Source organism: Haliotis rufescens, unplaced genomic scaffold (assembly GCF_023055435.1).
Source record: "Haliotis rufescens isolate VD_foot unplaced genomic scaffold, xgHalRufe1.0.p SCAF_5, whole genome shotgun sequence".
Taxonomy (NCBI): Eukaryota; Metazoa; Mollusca; class Gastropoda; order Lepetellida; family Haliotidae; genus Haliotis; species Haliotis rufescens.
The window spans coordinates 3299045-3324000 of NW_025964223.1; the positions used below are offsets into that span (position 1 = coordinate 3299045).

The 24956-nt window shown below is 37.6% G+C and overlaps 1 protein-coding gene across 2 annotated transcripts in view; it reads left to right on the forward strand.

Moving 5' to 3' along the window:
- Nucleotides 1-3963: 3963 nt before the first annotated feature.
- Nucleotides 3964-24956, forward strand: part of LOC124133624 (beta-1,4-N-acetylgalactosaminyltransferase bre-4-like) — a 36642-nt gene continuing 15649 nt past the window's right edge. The window contains exon 1 of one of the 2 annotated variants that reach the window (XM_046498078.2): nucleotides 3964-4047. The gene's annotated coding sequence lies outside the window, so the exon portion shown is untranslated. Of the gene's footprint in view, nucleotides 4366-24956 lie in introns of both variants that reach the window. The other variant, XM_046498077.2, reaches the window with a different exon arrangement.

Below are 24956 nucleotides of genomic sequence, written 5' to 3' on the forward strand. Positions count from 1 at the left end.
ATATGGATCGAACTATCGATATGCGCGATAGTGAAGTCCTATTTTGCACAGGAAAGTGGGCTTGATGTGGCAATGGTGGAAACAAAACTTTGTTCTTGTACCGGGCAGATACATTCATGGTGGGACCAGGAACAAGAGGAGCTAGAAAACAAAAAATACAGAGCTCTTAGAGGGCACAGAGATTTTATAAAGGATATCAGTGATTTTAGAATGTTTCGGAATCTGTTTAACAGTACCTTTAGAATTAAAAAGGAACATCCTTTCGGTGCACAGAAAAATAAATTAGTAGCAGCTGGTAAAAACTCTATTTCTGGAGAATAAGTCCACAGTGTAATATGTCGGGAGGGTGGAATACTTCATGTTGAGGGGGCACGGGTGGCCCAGTCGTCCAAGGCGCCGCGATTCGCTTTGCAGAGTTGCGTCCCCTGGACAAGCCAGAAACCTACGATTGTGGGTTCGAATCCCGGTTTGCCCCGATTATGTTTCTAGGTTTGTCAGCACCACACCCGTGCTCGTGGGTTTCACCGAAGTGGTAAACGTCTGAGACCTGCATCCCTTCGGGCTTTCCTCCCACTTTAAGCTGACACGCCGTGATATATCTGGAATACTGTTAAAAGCGGCGTTAAACTCACTCACTCACTCACTCACTTCATGTTGAACCACTCAAAGTATTTTCCCCTCATCTTGATGATGATTTGCTTCCTTCAACAGAAAGACCCACTGGATCACTTAATCAACCAATCACTGATCAAGACGTTTTATTTAATATACCCAATGGATGGTGCAAATAATCACAAGGACCAGATGGTGAGGCTGGTGAATGTTTTAAAGCTTCAATGCATCTTACTGTGCCTTATCCTACTCATGTTTGTAATCACATTTTTGATAGTGGAAGATTCCGTCTGCTTAGGCGAAGGGTATTATATGTCCTCTCTTCAAGCCTGGCTGTAAAAATGACTTGAACAACTATTGAGGTAATTCTCTCATAGACTCAACTTGTAAAGTATTTACGTCTATTTTGAACCGCCGTCTAAAGAATTGGTGTGAGAATCATGATATTATTAATGAACAAGCTGGTTTTAGAGTTCATTACCCTACTATTGACAATAGTTTTTCATTACAGGCAACAGTTAAAAAATACATTGGTCAGAAAAGAGGCAGATTTTACTGCCTCTTCATTGACTTTTCCAAGGCTTTTGACATTCTAAGACATGAGTGAGTGAGTATGGTTTTACCCCGCTTTTAGCAATATTCCAGCAATATCACGGCGGGGGTCATGATGAAATGGGCTCACACATTGTACCCATGTCGGGAATCGAACCCGGGTCGTTGGCGTGACGAGCGAACGCTTTAACCACTAAGCTACCTGACCGCCCCTCTAAGACATGATGTTCTGCACTTGTGTGAAGTTGGTAAATAAACCGAAGATTATTGTGTTAAAAATTAGTGGTCCCTAAAGGTCATATGACAAGTGGTCTTATGATGGCTCCTATAGAGAGAGTGTCTGTCTTTATATTAATACCCGCCACTTCACCCCGGAGCAAAGCTCAGACCTGCCCCAGGCAAATAAGGCAATACTTTCAGTTAATAATTACCGAAAGAAACTTGATAACATCAGTTGTCCAGATCTTAAGATAGTTGAATGTGTGATAACACCTATTCTACATTTGTCCTGAAATATGGGGCACCATATATTGTAACACTATTGAATCGGTACATATTATTTTTTTTCAAATCTACAAGAAAATCAACTTGTTCATATATGGTTCAAGGGGAATGTGGAAGAGTGACTTCGCAGTTTGTATATATGACAAAGGCAATTAAATATTGGTCCAGATTATTTAGCATTTAGCAAACAATATGCCACCAGACAAATATATATTATGTTAAAATCTGTGGATCATGTAGGCCGCAATACATGAATGGGTATACTTGTCGTAAGAGGCGACTAACGGGAACGGGTTTTTGCATGTCATCGTATCCCAGTTGCGAGGGTCGATGCTCATGATGTCAATCACTGGATTGTGTGGTCAAGACTCGATTATTTACGGACCGCCGTCATATAGCCGGAATATTGCTACGTGCGGCGTTAAACAACAAACAAACAAACAAACGTAGGCCTGAGAGCTTATACTGAACTATATGATTTATAGATTGGTTCCGCAAACCGGTACCCGCTGGGGCTAAATGAGTTGACAAAGTCTGTGCCTGCGTAGTGTATATTGCCAAAAAAGGATGACATATTCTGTCAATACGGACACTGTTTATAAAGAATAGGTAAATGTCTTTTTAAATATATGGACAGGTTTTTAATAACACACTCATTTCTGGTCGATAGAAGACTGATACATTTTGTGACAGATGGTTGTACATGGTAACATTTTGGAATAAAAACGACAAATTAACAAAAAATGGTATTCATTTTCTATTTCATAGCGATTACGCTACATACATAAACTAGACGATGACTCTGTAGTATTAAATCGAGTTTTCTGTACATTTAGATAATGGCTTAAACAACGGAATGTACATAAAGCTCTAAGAAGATCTCTTTCACATGCTAAAGCAGACAGATATTTTTCTGGTTGGAGTTGTGATTTATAAGATGTATAAACATTAAGGAAAGAAGAATTAGTGATTTTGTAATGCCAGTTTTGGAATTCCATATCTTTACATCGTTGTTTCAATATAACCATGAAGCATTTCATATCGCCGCAATCCTGAGACGACCACACATATGAAAAATCAGTTTAACACAATAATTGTCTTATATCAGAAACCCAGTTAGATTGACCATTTTCGTAAAATGCTTTTAACATATGGTAACAGGCAGACGGATACTAGTATCTTGTTTCATGTAATCGACACCAGTAGTGTTTATACAGACACAGAAGTCAATCGATGTCAATCGACAAATGTAATATTTGGGATAACACTTTATTAGTAAATTACAGCTTCTGGTACGTTATGGGGTTGAGTCCCATCCGGGATTCGAACCCACACTGCCAGAGTGAGGCACCTAATCGCCAGCACACAAAGTCAGCGATCTGACCCACTCAACCACCGAGGCTTCCACCACATGAAAGTCTGACAACTAGTAGTCCTAGTAGTATAGATCACGTTCTTTGTGTACCCCTCAGACAAGCGTAAATTGGCACGGATCCAATGGCCGAAAGCTATGAATACACAATGCCATTTTGAAAGTGGTCAAATGTAACAAATGTTTAAATCCAAAATGGCATTGTGTAGCCACACGTTCGTATTGACCATGAGCTGAGATACACCAGCAGCTGACTTGCCTTGGTGTTTAGTTACACACTAACAGGTATTGAAACCATGCAGTGAACAATTTTATAACTGAATGTAGTTTGTTTGTTGTTTTACGCTGCACTCGTGAATGTTACAGCTATATTCGAGTATTAGCAAAGACACATCAGTGATTAGGAATTACGTGGTCGTAATACGATGAACGCAATCATCAAGTCACTGAGCCTATTTTCCAATTCATTTGGTTGCCTGTACACGCTAAGCTTGCATGGGGCGCTTTGTATCCACGTATCCCCATGTGATGAATGAATTGTGTTACTGGCCCCTAGTATGTACGCCAGATGTCTATCTAACGGGTTTCTGATGTGACATACGGAAAACGTGACACCTGTCCGATCTGTGAATTGATAGGTCGAGTACGTTCTTCTTAAAAATTATTTATATTTATCAGACACTACATAATTGTCTTAAAGCTCACGTCCCCCCGAACTCTTACAAAACGTCTTCTGGTTTCACAAATCCAAAGTAAAAACACAGTCTGTTTGGCTTTGATGTTTGCCCTGATCAATCCGATCGATAACTTGGTTTATGAGATGTCAGAGCAATATCCCAGCTGTATGACGACAGCTTGTAATTAATCAGGTCTTTGTGGGACAAACCAGTGATATGAGTAGGGTCCATTGCCGTTTGGGTTCATGCCACGAAGCAACCAGGTCGCCCTGCTACAAATCCCGACCTATTAACTCGTCATTTCTCCCTGCTTTGGAACGTCAGCGAATGGTATGTAAATGATGCTTCCAATAACCATGTCATCCTAGACCGAAAACTGGACAACAACGGCATCGCGGAAACGCACCTCAAGAATAAGAAGGTGAAGCGTTCTTGGTGTGGAAGGAGCACAATAGTACTTCTCTACACCGCCGGGGGAAATGTTGCTCCGGCGAGGTTGGCTTTTGATCAATGAAAATCTTTTAGAAAAAATGAAGTAATTGAGCTAGATCAGATTTATGAAGGCATATTGTGGATAACGCTCAAAGATTCAACGAGAGCGGAACAACATAACTTTGGTATGTGCGACTTTCCCCCAGATTCTAGCAGGTGAGTAGATGTATATGGATTATTAGACAGTATATCATCCAACGGTTATGAATTCGGTGGTATGACTTTGTGTGGTGATTTCAAGAGTAGATGAAGTGATATATCGGATTATATTGAAGGTGTTGACCTCATCCAATAAGAGGAGGGGGCATGGGTGGCCCAGTCGTCAAAGGCGCCACGATTCGCTGTGCAGGGTTGCGCCCCATGGCCACTACAGAAACCTATGATTGTGGGTTCGAATCCCGGTACGCCCCGATTATGTTTGTATGTTTGTCAGCACCATACCCGTGCTTGTGGTGCACACGACGAATTGCACTGTTATTCACAGTTTTAGGTTGAGCGTGCATGTGAGTCGGGTGTAGCGGGTAAGGGTATTGAACCACGCGTTGCACCTGACCATTCTCGTTTATCCTGGGTATTCACGCTGAAACGCACTTCAAATAGTGAGGGATTATGGTTTAATGCCGCTTTTAGCAATATTATAGCAATATCACGGCGGGCAATATCACGACATCAACTAAGCCTTCTTATTCTGGACGGGAAGGTCGCTATGACGTATCCCGAGGACTTGGCTACAACTCTTCTGAAGAAAATAACCTTTATTTACAATTGCATTTCAAATTTATGTGCTCATGAGCAAAGAGTGTGAAAATCAAATTCACGGTTATTCCCATAACGCTTAAGCAACGTGTCAGTATTATACATTATAGCATGTATCTTAATCGTGACAACCCTATATGTGAATGGCAGGTGCTATTGGTAGTGTTTCAGAAAGGGTTATTCTACCAGTGATCACATCTTTGCTCTATATAACCTCATGGAATTATTAAAAGCTAGGAAAAAGAAATTATTTTGTGCTTTTGTAGATTTCCAGAAAGCATTTGACACAGTTTGGCGATCAGGACTTTGGCAAAAACATTACAAAATAACATATCTGGAAACTGTTTTAGCGTTATTTATAATAGGTACCAGAATATCAAATCATGTGTTTCCTGTAATGGTAATTTTACAGGTTTCTTTTCATGTAAATCTGGAGTAAGACAAGGAGAAAACCTGTCGCCTGTCTTGTTTGCAATATTTTTAAATGATCTCGAAGCATCTCTTGTACAGTGTTTATGTAACGGTGTCCAATTAAAACCAGATGAATTCTATGATCGAATCGAAAATATCGTCACACTATTTGTATTACTGTACGCAGATGATGCAGTGTTATTGGCCACAAAAGCTTATGATCTAAAACATATGTTAGACTCATTTCATAATTATTGTATACACTGGAGGCTTAAAGTTAATACTACCAAAATTAAAATATTAATATTTGGTAGATCAAACACTGATTATAAACATAAGTTCAAAATTGGTCATGATGTTTTGGATAAAGGTGATTCCTATAACAACCTGGGTGTTATCTTTCAAAAAAAAAATCAAAATTCACTTTAACAAAGAAAAAGCTAATAGAACAAGCAACGAAAGCTATGTTCTATGTTTTATGCCAAGGACGGAAGTTAAATTTGTCACTTAAATGTCAACTGTGACTTTTTGACAGTATGGTTGTACCAGTTCTTCTCTACGGATGCGAAGTATGGGGATTTGAAAACATCTCAGCTCTAGAAAAGTTTACACGTGCGTTTCATAAAATATCTGTTACCATTAAGAAAATGTACTCCAAATTTCATGGTACATGGGGAACTTGGAAGACTCCGTCTATCAAACATCGTCAAAATGAGAATGATAAGTTTTTGGACAAAATTGCTTTCCGGGAAATCAACTAAATTATCCTTTCTTGTATACAAGTTGTTATTTAATGACTACCTATTTGCAAAATGTAAACATAAATGGATTACATATATCAAACGAACTTTTGATGAACTTGGACGAAGGTACACTTGGTTTTCACAAAGTTTCAAAAATCCCACATACCTAAAACATCTAGTCCATGAAAAACTAAATGACATTAACCTACAGTGTTGGACCAGTGCAAGGGATAGGTCTTCAAAAGGCACAATGTATGGTATCATAAAAAAATGATTGCCTAAATTTTGAATATTATTTAAACGTACTGCAGGAAAACGCTTGGCGAGTCTTACTTAAGTTTAGAACTTGTGGTCCTAATCTACCTATTGAAACTGGGAGATGGAGAAAATACCTTTAACCGAAAGGAGATGTCAACTTTGCAAATTATCTGACATAGGTGATGAATTCCATTATTTGTTTATTTGTCCATCTTTAGAAAACGAAAGAAAACAATTTACCGATTCTACTACATTAAACCCAATATGCATAAAATTAATTTACTTTTCAATAATTCACGACTAGGAACATTGAGAAAACTGTCAAAATTCTGTAAAATCATCATGTCATTGTTTAAACCTGTCAAGTAACTCTCCCTCTTTCTGAATTGCACATATATTGCTACCATAGTAAATCTGTATAAATATGCATGCATGCTCGGCCAAGATGGTTTTGTATATATTATATATTTATATGTATATGTGATATAAACATATTTATTTCCATAAAGTGGAGGGATTGGCAAACAAGCAAATCTTGCTTATCTGAATGCCTCTCCCAAACATGATACATATACAAATAGCAATGTATTGAAAGTGACATGAGAAATAGCCTACATTGTATAATTGGCATTACAGATAAGTACTGTTCTGTAAGTGTTTAATTCCTGGATTATCTTCCATAACTACAGTGACATTATTATTTACATTCAGCACAACAACATCGCAGTATCATATAGCAAAGCCATCATCTCAGACAAAATCTCTAAATCGGCAAGAAGATAGAATAAAATACTGTATGTATATGTATTATGTTGTTGAAATAATGTTGTACCTCTGATGCCGCTGATAGCAGCCTGAGTGTAAATAAAGTTCAGTTCAATTCAGATATGCGTACCCATTTTAAAGATTCACTCTTTCTAATTCGACATCAAACGGATTATATCACACTCTAAACACGGTCATTTAACCCTCAATTAGTTAATTAGTCCAGGTAACCTGCAGTGCTAATGCTGCATTGGCGACGGCTTTCTCAAAGTCTATCTGAAAAATCTGGGGCTGGAGGTTGAGATGCAGTGTCTCAGTTTCTGTCTTCAGTAAACGGAAAGCTGTTGTGTAGGTTTCTTGTGACTTGTTGGGCAGTTGGAAAGTTCCGTCAGCATACACGATGTCCGCATTGCACAAATGTTCTAAATTCTCTCTTGTGGCAAAGATAAGAATCTTGTCATCTTCTCCATGGTCAGCAATCAGAAACTGTTCTCCTGCGTCAGTTCTTGTCCAGCCTTCTTCCAAGTGAACTGTTGATCTGGTCTTTGGAAGTCTGGGTATGTTCTTCTGTCTTTCTCTGTACATAGGTGACCTCATGCTGTCAAAAGTTGGAAATTGGCAGAGATATTCCCCAGGAACTTCATCAGCATGTCGTCTGAGGTTGGCCAGTTCATCAGCATAAATACCTGGGATAGGCGTAGTCTCAGTTCTGGCACGATCAAGAAGCTTGCTTCTAAAGGCATCAACATGATGGAAATAGGAGCTGATTGGCGATTGTGGTCTGGGCCGATCTTTACTAGTCTGTCCACAACTGTCATAATGTTTCCCTTGCAAGTAGCCCCAGTACCCATCCAGTAGACTGCATCATTCTTCTTCCTGTTCACTCTAAACTTGTAACCTCCATGATAAGCATATCTACCTCCCCGAGGATGAGGTAGAAAGGAGACTGCCACTAGACATTTGCCGTTTTGATTATGGACAACAGGTTGTTGATGTTGTTGCATTTAAGTGTTTAAGAGGTCGCCTTCTGCCTAAGCAATTTCGGCTGACCTGTCCCTCTTTGGGACTCCTGTGTGTGAGTAGGGTACACATATCTACTGTGAGTTTGGTATTCACATAATTTCTGTTTTTGTATTGATATGATTTCTATTTTCTTATATTGATATGATTTCATTTTTATCCTTGGCTGCTCTGTTTATATACGTTCGAGTAGCTGTCCATCTCTCAGAATTAGAGTGTTTGGCCTTCGCTATTGTATCTCTTGGCTTTAGGAGATCTATGACAGATAGTGGATCTAACTGCAATTCTTGTTTTAACCTAGCCCGGGCTGGGGCATGGTCTTGACATTCTAGTAACACGTGAGCAATGGTTTCAGCCTGACTGCAAGATGAACAAACCTTGTCATAGTGCTTTTTGTGACTGAGTCTGAGGCGTGAGATAGCAATTTAAAAAAAGTTTGGCTTTTGTTGGACCTTGGGTTGAATTTTGAATAGCCATCTGCCGATCTTACTTGCGTCCCATTGGGCTTGTCATCTTCCTGCTATGGAGGGTTTGATTTTGCTTTTTATCACTAGTCTACTAATGGGAATAGGCTGTGTATCCGCTTTGTCTAGAACTAGCTTCGCTAGTGAGTCTGCTTTTTCATTTCCATGAATATCTATGTGAGAGGGGATCCAACACATCTCCACCTGTTGCCCTTGGTCCGATAGTTTTGTATATTCGTATAGAATAGTGTTGACTGTGTTTGGCCTGGAGTTGAAGTTTCTGCCACTGATGGCTTGAAGTGCACTTAGCGAGTCTCAGTAGGACGACTGCCTTTGCTTCCGGAAGTTCCGGTATGAGTTTGAGTGTAAGATGAATTGCCTCCAATTCAGCCGTGAATACTGACTAACCATCAGGCAGGCGAACCGAATGTGCTTGGCGTTTGGAGCTGTGGATATGGATCCCGTAACCATCACTGTTGTTGGTAGGATTCTTGGGTCCATCAGTGTATATATGGGCCCAGCTGTCCCAGGTAGTTTCAAAACAGGCCTACTTGGCCGCATTTAAAAATGAAAGTACAACAAACAAGCTGCCTCACCTTTTCGGACATACCCTTTTCGACCAAACACCAAATGGCCTGGCGGGCCCGTGTGCGAAATATGCATATGTCGGAAAGCGCACGTTAAATTCCTAATTTAAGTAAGTAAGTAAGAGACAGGTGCATCAAATCTTTACTAGAGAGTATATGATAAATTGTTGAATTAGCATTAGATAAGGTTGAGAATTAATTGTGTTTTTTCAATAAATTTGAGACAGGTGAGTCGTCTGCTAGCCCAGCTAGAGTTCGAGGATAACCAGCCTGTTCATATTTAGCATAGTTGGAAAGTGTGTCGTCTACTACCCCAGCTGGAGCCATCTGGAAACAATCAATCACAAACCGTCAATCACCAACTGGCCCATAACCCCGACAGCTGAATGTCCTCCTATTTTTCACAAATTAAACTACCAGCTGCGGTACAGGAGCATATATCCATGTCATACAATACAGAAGAATGCATCAAGATGGCAGTTTCCATGTAAAGATTAAGTATTTCTATGGTACTTAAAGGTATGTACAATAATTCTTGCTAACTGTTTTTAATCTGTAATCTTTTGGAAAGATAACAGTGGGAAATGACAGAACCCGAGTAAACCTGACGTATTTTACGTTTTACACTATAAAACAGGGACGTGAATTACATCATTAACAGATAAAATAATCTACACACTGATACAATTAAAAACAAGGTTTAGTCGACGAAGTCATCTATATCCTCCGCCCATTTTAACACGTTATGGTCCAAAACCAGGTAACTGACCCAACATTTCTCTTAGCCCATGTCAAAATAGCTGCAATGGAAATTCTAAAACTCCTTAATGTCAAAGGGCACCAGTTCTGTTCAGTATGTGCTTTATATATAGACATGCAATGTTTGGCAAGGAAATATTTCTGAAAATAATGCCCAGTAATACAAATTTCTAAAATTCATAAATAGCAACAGGCAACAATTCAGCATGTGTCTGATATATGTGGAAAATTTCATCCGGAATCGAACCCTACCCTTATTGCTTTCTAAGTCCAACTTGTTGCCAGGGAAACGTAAACAAATTCTAAAAGTGCCAGTTCAGTATGTGCCTAGTAGACATGCAAAGTTTTGTAAGAAACTATTTAACTTTTTTTGAGTTGTGCTCCGGAAACGAACACAACAATTATAGTACCTACATGTAGTCCAACTTGTTGCCATGGAAATGTAAAACATAAAAATTTCTAAAATTCCTAAATAGCAAAAGGCACCAGTTCAGTATGTGTCTGGTAAACATGCAAAGTTTTGTAGAAAGTATTGAATGGGTTTTGAGATATGCTCCGGAAACGAACTCTACCCTATAGAACCTAAGTCCAACCTACATGTAAGTCCAACTTGTTGCCATGGAAACATAAAATAAATAAAAAATTCTAAAATTCCTAAATAGCAGTAGCAAAAGGCACCAGTTCAGCATGAGTCTAATAGACATGCAAAGTTTCGTAGAGAAATATTTAACGGTTTCTGAGTTATGCTCCGAAAACGATTTCGGGTCGCACGCGCGCACACGCACGCACAGACGGACATAACCCATTTCTTTACCCCCCGCCAACTTCGTTGGGGCGAGGGATAATGACGAGTTGTGAATTATGTAAGAACGTTGTCGTTGTTGTTGCATTAAGTGTTTAAGCAATTTCGGCTGACCTGTCCCTCTCTGGGACTCTGGTACACATATCTATTCTGAGTTTGGTATTCACATAATTTCTGTTTTTGATTTGATATGATTTCTATTTTCGTATTTTGATATAATTTCATTTTTATCCTTGGCTGCTCTGTTTATATACGTTCGAGTAGCTGTCGATCTCTCAGAAACAGAGTTAGTTTGGCCTTCGCTGTTGCATCTCTTGGCTTTAGGGGCAATTCTTGTTTTAACCGAGCCCCGGCTGGGACGTGGTCTTGACATTCAATCCAGTAACACGATTCAGGCTGATTGCAAGATGAACAAACCTTGTCATAGTGTTTTTTGTGATCGAGTCTGAGGCGTGAGATGGCAATTTCAATTTTCCTTTCATTTGAGTATGAGTTTGGCTTTTGTTGGATCTTGGGTTGAATTTTGTATAGCCATCTGCCGATGTTACTTGCGTCCCATTGGGATTGCCATCTTTGTGCTATAGAGGCTTTGATTTTGCTTTTTATCTCTAGTTTGGAATGAGGAACATCGTACAGAATATATATAGTAGGTGGAGGATTAACAGTAACAACAATTGCATACATAAGTGGGATAACATGAGTAAGTAATGACAACAGAAGGATAATACTGTCACAACATGATGGACATGTGGAGGTGAGGTGAGGTGAAATGGGGTTTAACGTCGCGTTCAAGGTTATTGCACTTATATAGCGACGTGCATGCATATGTGTGTGTGCGTGCGTGCGTTCGTGCATGTGAGTGAGTGTGTGTGTATGTGTGTGTGTGTGTGTGTGTGTGTGTGTGTGTGTGTGTGTGTGTGTGTGTGTGTGTGTGTGTGTGTGTGTGTGTGTGTGTGTGTGTGTGTGTGTGTGTGCTTGTACTAGTCCGGACTGATGCCGATTTATAGTGCTAGCTCACTGAGATACCATGCCGCAGTTTAACATGAATACCCCACTCAGACACAGTATACTGACTCTGAGCCGACCAGTCAGGGTAACAACAATACATATGTGGGAGCCAATGGGACATGAAGCCAATTAAACAGGATACGTTTGTATAGGTGTAGTGATTATTGCTTAATGGGTTCATAGTAGGCGGATGCAATGAAATAGCCTTGATCTCTGTTGATTGATGGCTTGTGGCGGCGAATGTGGACTGCTTCTGTTAGTTTTCTTTTAGTGAAATCAAGGAGGTTGTTGGAGAGGATTTGGACGTTGTCCCAGTTGATGTTGTGATTAGGGCAGTTGCTGATATGGTCCGAAATGGCTGATTTGCTGTCTGATTTGATAGTGGCTGCAACTGCACCTTATGTAGGTGGAACATTCCGCCCCTTCAACACCAGAATCAAAGAGCACAAAACCTCAACCATCAAATCAGACAGCCAGTCAGCCATCTCGGACCATATCAGCAACTGCCCTAATCACAACTCCAAGATGATTGGTAAATACCGCTCCAGAAACAAACTTATATTTATGAAGTAATATTGATACGTATAAACATTAAAACAGAACACAAACGAGTGGTTCAATTATTAAGAAAAGTTATCCTGACCCCGGCGTAAACAAGGTAAATAGAAATTCCATGATGAATAATATATACAATAGTTTGTTGGCTCGGCATGCTAGGCTCCATAATTTTAGTTACATTGTATTTGACATGAGTGGGATCCCCCTCACATGAACAAGTAGCAACACACACATAAATAGACATGCTGTATTTTATAATAATGATTGTACAATTTTGAATATGTTTTAAACCTGTTGCATTTAAAACCATATAGGATTTGATGTTGTCAAATTGCGAATTCGTTTATTTAATATTCATTTAATGAAATATGCAAGTATCATCATTAATAAACTTACCTGAGCTCACTGCGTGTTCTGAAGACACATCGCTGTGAGGCATCCTGCATGGCTTCGTTCACGTTCACCCTCAAATGTATGATAGAAAAATCTGCGATTCTGTGAGTTCAATGTTTGACTGCATATTTGTGACGGACGTTCGTGTATTTATTCAAATTCCACAAGTTCAAACAGTCACATTGAGTTGTTCGCCTCCTCTTTAGTTGCTCAAACTCTCCACTGATGTTAGCTGTCTTCGTTAACTTGAGACCGGATATAACTAATTACAAACTTTGTTCTAATTATGCTAATCTAGGAAGTGCATTATACTAACTAATCTTTATTTAGAATTAAAACATGTCAATTAACTTAACATCCATTTTATATACTAAGGTAGAAGTATCACAATGTGAAACAATATCAAGCAATATTTTAGATTTGGAATCACCATAACATGAAATAACAGAAACATATATATATAATCTCACTTTGACAATTCAAGAACTAATATGTAGTTGTCGTGAAATGACATCGTCGAAAGTACGAAACTATTAAACAACGTTCTTGAAGTTGGAATAGAACATCACATTTTATAATAAAATAGGCATTAAATCAAACAAAGTGTTTCCCATATTGTTTCCTTGTATGATTTTAGATTATGGATTTTTTATTTAATTTTTGCAATCATCGTGTCATAACTCTGAAAGGGTTATTCTCTTGTTATTTCGTACTGATCAATATTCACATAATCGATTTGGTTATCTCGCTTAAAGGGACTGGACAAGGTGGTACCATAGGTAAATAAAACGATACAGTATGTGTTATTGTACACTGATTAGATTGTCTTAATATGTGGTGTATAAAATGCGTGAGATGCGTGTTAATCAACCGTAACCTGTCAGTACCTAGAACTGTCTCAAATTTGGGGATTTTATGTTAAATATAGTAGATAAATATACTTATATAGGATTGCTTTTAGATGATCAATTAGATTTTAATGTGACAGACAGACAGACAGACAGACAGACAGACAGACAGATTGTTTATTTGAGTCTCACCTCACAAAAATAATTACATAAATTCATATAAAAGGACATAAAAGTGAGCCACCCGTTAAGGGTTACGAGAGACTTAAAATATATCACAGTATGTACAGCATAAATATATTGGTGTAAAAAGGGTATGAAAATATACTACCCGTAACTAGCCATATAAAATATTTTTTCTTCGTTGGAGAATTAAAAAGCAGGTTTTGGCTGTAAAATATACATAATATTTAAAAAGTACAATAAGTTTATCAGTATTGCATAACTCTAGAAAGTTGAGATAGCTAAAACTCACCTTTTCGTATAAACCTTCACGCAAATCATCGTACACAGGGCAATCAAGCAATACATGACATTCATCTTCAATACTTTCCTTACAGTGAAAACACACTCTTTCATTTATATTCATATTCTTATATCTGCCTGTTTCCAACTTCAGAGGAGCAGTACCTGATCTAAATTTGGAGAAGGCAGAGCGGTAAGAACGAGGCATATACATACCCTCATAACTTTCACATCCATACCCATCTTTAAACATTCTATACGTACGTAATTTGTTACCACCCGTTCTTCCGCCAGGCTTGCATAACCGTTCATTCCAATCAGACACATACTTTCCCATGCATATATCTTGCACACGTACAACTACACTTTTCACGCTAACATTCTCAGAAATATTCAGACCCCATTCGTTCAGCTTTGCCCTCACACAAAAATTTCAGTTTTTCACACGTCCACCAGCATAACGTTCAGACCACATAAAAACATACGTATTTAATCTAAGGGACATTTTAGTAAAACGACAATACTGTCTAACAATACACATCCACTTTCTAACTTTAGGAGGAATCCATCCCATATCTCCATTAACAGCAACATTTGGAGCGTATTTACCCATCCCTAAGAAAAATCTCAAAGCACGATGGTGAACGGCATTTACAGAAGAAATATCACGATGACCCCAGAAAGATGCCCCATAACTCATGACTGGCCAAACCATCGTATCATACAATTTGGAATAAGTAGTGGATTGCATACCTCCAATTGCCTTATATTTACATATAAGAAGACCTAATGCTCTGTTAGCCGATTTAGCTGCTGCTTTTGCCATAGCATTGTAGTCAAGATGTTCCGTGAGCAGTAGGCCTAGATAATTATAACAATCAACAATGTCTAAAACAGAGTTACCAATATTAAAAGCTGTTGTTCTTGGAACACTTACATTTCTAAAGTGTATAATCTTGGACTTGTCATTATTAATAAGGATACTATTATCAACACACCATGTATTCATAACATGTAATAGACGATTCAAATCGTCTGCCGATTCTGCAAGTAAAATAAGATCATCAGCATATGCTAAGGCTGCAATAGTAATATCATCAACACAAATACCAATACCAGTTTCATTTAGCTTGTCAAGCAAATCATTAATAAAAAAAGTTAAACAGAATTGGCGAAAGTAAACATCCTTGTTTTAAACCACGATTAACATTAAACCAGGGTGTAAGCATACCATTTATACGTACACTGCATTTCACATCATATAAAGATTGAAGTGCTAGAAACATTTTCCCTTTCACGCCAATGTTACATAATTTCTCCCACAGCACACCTCTGTTAATGCTATCATACGCTTTATGAAAGTCAATAAATGCAGGAAAAGTGTCTTTTTAATACATTTTCTAGTTTCAATAAAAGAACAAACAGAGTGAATATGATCCGTAGTTTATCTACGCTTCCAGAACCCATTTTGTGCATCATTTAGAGCTCCTGTGCTTTCAGCCCAAGATTGCAGATGGTTATTGTGACAGTTAAATCAGTAGTAGAGCCTGCCAGTAGGGCACAAGGTCTAATTATGGGGGCACGGGTGGCTGATTAGTCAGTTATGGCCTGATGAGACTCGTACGTGGTACGAGTTGAAAGCGCTAGCCAATTAAAACTGTGTTCAATCCTACTCCACTTATTTAATTATTACTATATATATATAACATATAATATACAATGCAGATCAAGATGGCAACAAGCCTCACTATAAAAAATACATAAAAAATTAGACACTTTAACGTAATAATGTGTTCAAATATACAATGAATCTGGACAGATGTTTCAAAGTGGATATATTTTTAGGTGATAACGTTTTACATAGTTAACACATATTTGGCCAGATATAACAATTTTGCATTTCCATCATAGTCTTTTATCAAAAAATTATAGAAAATATTAGATAACTTTGTGGGTCCGTTATAATTCGTTAATTTATGCCAGAAGGAAATCATCCGTTTAAATACTTTAATTGTGAGGGGTTTCCTGCCACGTTCCCCATAAACCATAAACTTGGGTGTTGAATTCCTCAGACCAGTTACTATTTTTAAAAATTTCAATTGCATTTTCTCTATTATTTCTAAATTTTAAAAACTCCATATTTCGGAGCAGTAGAAAAGGATTGGCACTACCATCAATCAAACGCCTTCAATAAACAATCTAATGGTAGGTTAACATTTCGTGCTCTTTTTATTAGGCAGTACATTGCATTTGTCACGTTTGCTCTTAGTCATTTCATACAAAACACAAATTTGCTATTTCTGTGAAAATGTATACCTAAATATGTATTATTATCAACAATCCCCAGTATCTTTCCCCCAAAATGAATGATTGATTTGGTTGATTTAGCTGGACCCCCTCCAAAGATTAATATTTTTGTTTTTGAGATATTTACGTTTAACTTCAATTTTAAGCAATATCGATTTAAGGAATCTAATGATTTTTGTAATTTCTTCATGTACAATGAAATGAGATCCCTTGGCATCAAGATCAAGATTCTCAAGATTTTTTATTTCAGTATTGAAGGCCTCGTGGCCCAGAGTACAATACATTTATATCTAATTTATTTGTGGATCTCACACAATTGATTTACATTTTTTCCATGATATTTGACGTAATACATAATACACAATTATGTTTGTTTGTTTCTTGTGTTTTTCAAATTTCTCTTCAGATACAAAGCAAGACCTTTGATTGTTGAATGTGTTGTAGAGATAATTAGTTCAATTAATTTTTGACGAGATAGATGTTTATGGTAATATTGTGGAATAAATGTATTTCGACTTTGCTTATGATATGAACAGACTAATTCAAAGTGGTACTCGTCCTCAACAACTAACTCATCACAATGGTCACACTAAAGCAGCAGCTGATCAACATTTGTTTTCGCATTAATTTTACTATAACGCAGTTTTAGTATTTTCAAGCTATGAGAAAGAGTGCGGAACTTTAATAATACACAGATCAAGTCTTTATCTAAAACACCCGATGTGATATACATCTCTGGCGCTAGTAATGACTTGTATGAATTATAATGTGACAGGAAATGTGAGCTAGTAATCTTTTGAAACCATTTCTGTATCTCCATATCTACACATCTCTGTTAAAATATAGTTATGAAACCCTTCGTGTTACCACGATCCTGAGCAATCAAGACATAAGCAAAACATCCTGACATGTGAAACCCAGTTCAAAGCTCCAATCGCATCGTGTGACTGTAACATTTTATATTTTTTTAATTTGAAGTTTACACGATATACGGCTTTTCCATTGGACGAGAGGTCGGTCACCTGACCGCGAAATTGATGTTCATAAGTGTATGAACGACACAATTTGACGTTCATACGTTTTTCACGAGATAGTGTTCTTGAAATAACGTAAACACTGACGGACTACTTCCACATTCCTGGGGAAACCCCTGGGAATTCCCTAGCACGAAAACATACATAAGCGTTCTTTCTGATCATCTAGAACCTTTATTCTTGGTCTCAGCGTTTCAGTATACATTGAGAAATGTCAGAGAGCGTGACTGCATGATTGTTCACGAATATCCTCGCTGCGGCCTATCCTAATGAACAAACGAAGAAATGCACATCTAAACTATCGTAGTATCGACTCAATCCGTGCCTAGGCTGACATTGACCGTCTCCAGCAATCTATGAATTTACCTTAGTGTCTGTTTGACGCATCTTTATTCACCTTTCAATTTGTGCTGCGTAAGATGTTTTTTGGGAACTATTTTTTTCTGCGATATAGCTGGTTGTTGTATGGCTGTCAGTGTAAACATGAAGTCACACATACTAAATAAAATTGTGTTTAGATCTTGGCCTACATCATTTGAGGTAAGAAATTGTGATAAAAAAATTATAAGAATTGACTTTCACTTTGTGTGAGTTCATTGGAGTATGAACCTTCATAGAGTGAGGGTCAAACATTGTATGAACGTCGTCGCAAGCTCCGACGTTCATACAGTTTGGCCCTCACTCTATGAAGGTTCATACTCCAATGAACTCACACAAAGTGAAGGTCAATTCTTAAATAACAGGGATAGGGTTAACCACAAGGCGAAATTCCAATATATACAAAATATACAATTTTGTATATATGGTATATCCAAAAATAAATAATTTTGTATATTTGGTATTTCCAAATGGTATATATGGATTGATTTTACCCCTGCTTCATTCGGTTTCTTTACACTGCAGACATTATTGCTCACAATATGTGGTTGCTATTGAAAATATTACTAAGAATAGCGGACAGTATTATTGTATATGACAAGTGTATACTATTGTCAGTATGACAACTCTACTTGGAGTTTTATGAAATAATTTGTATTTATTTATGTTGACAGCATTTTACATAATAAAGAAATAGAACACTTGAGCAGACAGTTATATCAATAATATATATAATAAGTGCGCCATCTGTTTACAAATAAGAAGATCTATACATACAAGTCGTTCAGAGTAGTTTTAATCAATGACGGTAAAATAAGTATATCATGAATATCGGCAAATATGAATATATACAATTTGATATGTATGTTTCTGTTATGTCATGGTATGGTGATTCTAAATCTAAAATGTTTCTTGATATTGTTTTGACAGACAGTTGTATGCACTTCCCTATGTGATACTCCTATGTAAGTATATGAAAAAGGATGTTCGTTTAGTCAATTGACATGTGTTCATTTTAAACAAGGATTAGTGTGACAGGACAACTAAGTTTGTCATATGGTATAATGCAGAGAGACAGACAGACAGACAATAGATAATTAACGTCTCACTACTGTACATACTTAAAACAGCTTTGTACAACTTGACATAGATAGAATGTACAGAAGAGAGTGTGGAGAGTGTGAGCAGCTGGAGAAGAGGCGAGCAACTCAATGTGATTTATTAATTTGTGGAATTTTAATAAATAAACGAACGCCTGTCACAAAAATGTAATTGAACATAGAACACACAGAATCGCAGACTTTTCTATCGTAAATTTGAGGGTGGACGTGAAACGAAGCGTGCAGGGTGCCTTACATCGATTTTACTTCAGAACACGCTGTGAGCTCAGGTAAGTTTATTAATGATGATATTTTCATTCATTCGTGCAATAGATATGGCAATCATGAGCGCTGACTCAGTATGTGTTCGCAATAGAACATTTGGAAGAAATAAAAAAATTGACTTACAAGTCTAGTACACAACAAAGCCATTAAGTGAATATCACATAAATTGATTCAGAATGTCACAACATCTTATCAAAAATTTGTTTAATGCAACAGGTTTAAAGCATTCAGAATTGTACAATAATTATTATAAAATACAGCATGTTTATATATGTGTGTCGCTACCTCTCTCATGTTAAATACATAAATGTATAAAAATGTTTTAATATAATTTAAAATTACTATTAGTTTTACATTATAAGTAACATTATGGACCCTAGCATATCGAGCCAAGAAAAAATTGTATATATTATTCACCTTGGAATGTCTGTTTACTGTGTCTGCGGCGGGGTCCAGACAATTCCCCAAGTGGACAATGGGGTACATTGTAAGCCATGGAGTACAAGCCATGAGGAACTTTAATGGGAAACTAATATAGCCAAAAGAAAACACTATTTTACAAGATGGAAAACATCTCTTCTGTTAGTGATTACATTTAAAGAAATCGAACCAATTTACAGGCTACCAGTTGTAGAACAGAATGCTATGCCAAATCATTCTTTCCTGATACCATTTATACTTGGAATAGTCATCTGATATAGTGGATTATTAAACTTGGACAATGTTACTAATATCCAGTGGAACCATAACACCAGCTTTTGTCACATATCCTTTATCGCCTCGGACTCGGCTGTAGTGATTTAAACTTCCATCGGCATGAAAGACACGTCTCAGATAAAGCATCATGCATGCTCTTGGGCTAAAGTATACTGCATTATTTTTTCACATGGCCTTACTACAATATTTCAAGAAACGAATCGTCTTTCTATTCTAAAGGTTAGAGTTTTAATTCAGTGCTTTATGGGAAACAATCTGTCCATATAGAAATTTTAAATTCAGTCCATATCTACGTTCTGATGGATTTGCACTAAAGTAATAACTTAAGAATTAATTCATATTTTAAGCTACGTATTAAGTATTAAATAGTTAAATAGCTTTTCTTAATAATTGAACACCAGTCCATCAACCGCACTAATTTGTTGACCACTCGTTTTTCTTCTATTTTGATGTATATATATATTATATTTTATAATATGTATGTATATGTATAAACCAACACATATCAATATTACTTGATAAATATAATTTTGTTTCTGGAGCAGTTTTTACCAATCCCGATTCATTTACTGAATAAAAATATGTTAAAAGCATGAACAATTTCCCATTCTTAGTAGGACATCTCACAAAATCCCACTTTTGTTGTTGCTGTAAGAATTAATAAGAGGACGTTTGGTTGGGGACTTTTGGGATAGGAGAAATGAATACAGATTGCCATGTTGTCTGAGTGTAGATCTTAACAACCACCAGGTGTGACCATGTAGACAGGATATCATTCGGGTTTCTGATTTTGACAATGACTCCATGAGCATACTGAGTATTGTTGCTTGGGGTTATCAAATGTAACAGTTTGTTATCAGAGGAGATTGATAGTGAACTTTTAGTACCAGGTAGATATGATAGCTATAGGATTTATGATCCTTTCTTTCTCTTTGTCAAAAGATTGTGGGGGTTACATCCCATTAGTAAGACATCCCATTAGTGATACACCCATTGTAAGACAGTGGAGAAGGTGGGATTAATTAAACAAACACAGCCAGTCTACCCACTTAACAATGGTCACAGCCCATGATTAGCGGATTAATTAATAAGAGTGGGCAAGTAATTCTGTTTGAAAATTCTCAGGAAATAAATGAGTTAGGAGCTAATAGGAGCTTACTAAAAAAGTTTCACTGTACACAACCACCCACCAGAAGACACCAGCAGAATCCAGTTCCTTGGCAGCTTAAGGAAGAGAGCAAGAGAGGACCAACCACTCCTATGCCAGCCCTCTACAACGACGAGGTCTTGAGACATGATCCGGAGGCTGCAGCTATATTTCCCTCCTTCAGCTCAGTCGGCAGCGCCATGTACAGACACCGCAGTCACACGACCCCGAAACTCCCTAAAACCAGAGCTGAAGTCGACATTGCAGCACCCTGGAGAGAGACCCATGGTGGTGAGCAGTTTCTGCTTTTTTCCGACGGTGAAGGTCCAGCTGTTTGATACAGAAATAACCCCCCTTGTGGAACAGTGGATCCGACGAGCTGCTGCCTTGCCTCAGCTGCTTCTTCAACAGGTTCAGGATGCATGGATTGACTCCATGAACCAGTCTCCCGATGTACCTAATGCTGACGAATTCAACGACTACATAGTCACAAACTGGGTGGATTATGAAGCCAGATTCCCTCTTTCGCTGTGGAACCATCACCAGACATTCGGCCCAAGGACCAACAACAACCTGGAGGGTTTCCACAGTCGCCCCAATGCATCACTGAATCATCGTCATCCTAATCTCTACAGGGTCATCAAGATCATCAAGAAGATTGAGAAATCTGAGAAGACCAAGCTATCTCAGTTAGACCTAGGTGCAGCTCCACCAGCAAGAATGAGTGAGTGAGTGAGTGAGTTTGGTTTTACGCCGTTTTTAGCAATATTCCAGCAATATCACGGCGGGGGACACCAGAAATGGGCTTCACACATAGTACCCATGTCGGGAATCGAACCCGGGTCTTCAGCGTGACGAGCGAACGCTTTAACCAGAAGGCTACCCGACCGCCCCCCACCAGCAAGAAAGCGTGTGTACAAGGAGATTGACAGTCGACTTTCCAGACTGAAGGATCAGCTATCCCAGGGTGTCAAGACACTACCCCAGTTCGTGGATGCTGTTGGCAAACTTCTGAAGATGGACTAAGGTTGTGTCAGTGTGACAACCTCGATGTGAACTGTGATGTGAACTGTGATATTAACTTTAACTGAACTCTAAGTGGCGAATATGTTAAAACAATGGATTTAAGGGATGGATGAATTAAAATATTGAATGAAATAAAGTAAAAGAGGGTATCAAGCATCTTGAGTCATTTCTTTTGTCTATAATAAGACAAGTCCATTTTCATGATAGGGGTTAATTACCTGATTAACATGTGCAACCAGGTATGACATTGTTGTTTTAAGGTGTCTCACAACTGGGCTGTCTTACTAATGGGAGGAGACCATTGTGGGTATATGTGTGGCCTGTCCTCATCTGGCCTACACCTCATATCGCCCACACTACTATCAAAACAAATTTATGGATGACTGCACATCACACTTGTACCCTTAATGAACTCTTCCAACAAGATAACAAAGAATGTAAATGTTCATCATGGCGGATGCAGTAAAATTTCAAAGCTAAATCAGTACTTTAAAAGAAATTGGGAATAGCTTCAGCGCACCCGGCTACCCGCCAGGTCTGGGAGCAATACTGCAAAAAACGTGCAATGTCTGACTCTTTTCCCATGTTGAAGCATATTGAGAAAAGCTTACCTTGTACTTACTTACCTTTTGTAAAACATAAGACATTAATCCCCGTGTTATGAGTTTTCGGATGCTGAATAAACAAACAAGCCATCATCGGAGTATTTCTGTGTCATGCCACACCCCTCGTTATACTGCAAGTATTCGTGATAGAAAACGTATGATGTCCGGAAACTTAAGATCAGACAATAACAGTATTGTGTTATGAATAATAATAAAGGCATGTTTGATGCTGAAAGCTCTGATCGAAAACAGGACAATCCGCGACGGTTGTCCGGAAACACGATATTTTTCGGAGTATTTTCTTTTAAATCTTTGATTATATTTTTACGCGGAAGATGATTTTTCCAAGGACTACTGTTTTAAAAAACGCGATTTTCCGCGTTTCCGCGGATATTTCACATCATAACAATGTATACCGTCCAATTAAACCGTACAAACCTAATTCAACACTTTTAAGTAATAATGATTAGCTTTCATCTCTGTGCAATCCACTCTGTTGGCTAATCTGCTATGCGCGCAAGAGCATGTAACAAATCACATCGCGGCATCCCGTACAAACCAATCTGAGCTCAGTACAAATCGATTCAACACTTTCAAGTGATTATAATAAAGAAGTCACCGCCAATGCAATCACCTCCGACTGTTAATCCGCTCTGTATATTTGACAATAAAGTCTACCCACATACCAATTGCAGAACAGAACAGAACAGAAGTTGATTACTCATGAATCACGTATTGTGATATAGAGCATACAATATACATATTTATATTTACAGACGTGTATCAGTGTGCATAAACATAAAGTAATTACAAACATAGTATATACAGCAATTGAATTATTACTTAAAAAGTTGTAAACCATCCTTTAGGTATTTCGCCAGCTTTATAACAAGAGGTTTGTAGGAGCAAACCATAAGCTGGTTAAATTTTTCAATAGTTGGATACTTACAATAATAACTCGGGAGATATTTATTTCTTAATTCATGAAGTGATGGACATTGTAGAAGAAAGTGGAATTCGTCTCCAATATAACTGTTGCATAATGTACAGAACCTGTGATCTTTATTATCATTGAACCATCTTCCCTTTTTAATTGGTAATCTGTGATTAGATGTTCTAAATTTGACTATCCACTTCGCTAAGTTGTATGGTAATGATAATAAATATTCCTCAAGGCGAGGCTTATCTTTGAACATTGTATAGTATTTACCCTTGGAAGATAAAGTAGCAGATTCATTCCATTTTTGATAAAAGTTATCTAACAAGATGGCTTTGGCATTTGCCTTTAACCAAGTTAAACTGGGGAAGGACTGGGTGTCCCAAATCCAATTCAAACCAACCTTATAATATCTCTTACTGTTGTTAACCATACAAAATGTATATTATTTGTGGAATTAATATGAAAAAGAAGTCGATACATTCTACTGGACAATTTTTCAGAATTTAATATGATCTTTCCCCAAAATGCAATCATTCTGACTTTTATTTGAATTTCTAGAGGATACCTTCCAAGCTCACCGTAAACCATGTAGTCAGGCGTGGATTGCTTTAATCTTAGGATAAATGTGCAAAATTTTAAGGGAACACGTTCTATGATTGTTACACTCTCATATCCCCAAATTTCAGCTGCATATAGAAGAATCGGTTTTACTAACTGGTCGAAGAGTTTAAGTTGACAATCAATTGGAATATTGCAAGCACCGCGTCAGGAAAAGTACCAGACGCCTCAATCGCTTACCCGTCAATATCATTGCAAGGAGAGTAAGAACTCCCGCTAACAGTGAGGAGTATTAATTAAACATCCCAATAATGTTACACGCCACTATATCAGTTTTATTTGTAACTTGCTAATAATATTGATCGGAATTTTGCACATACAAAACAATTAAAAAACAATACACAGCAGTTACCCCCCTTTATCAACATTTACAAAGAAACACAGTGCTCAACTTAAAAGACTTCATTTTGCACATATACAATAGTTATACACGAATACATAACAACTATCTCCCTTTACTAATATATACAAAGAAAAACTATTTTGGATACATCATATATACAAAATTGTATATTTTTGTATATGTCATAAATACAAACTTGTATATTTAGTATATCTCATCATTCCAAACTTGTATATGCTTTGGATATACCATCTTTCCAAAGCATATACAAGCTCGTATATGTGGATTCTTTTTGCAGTGAACGCTTCGGATTTATACGAATACGTCTACACCAATATTTTAGACACCTGCTAAAGTAATTTATACATAGATTATAACGGCCATCTTTGCCCAAAACGGCACTTGAAGGT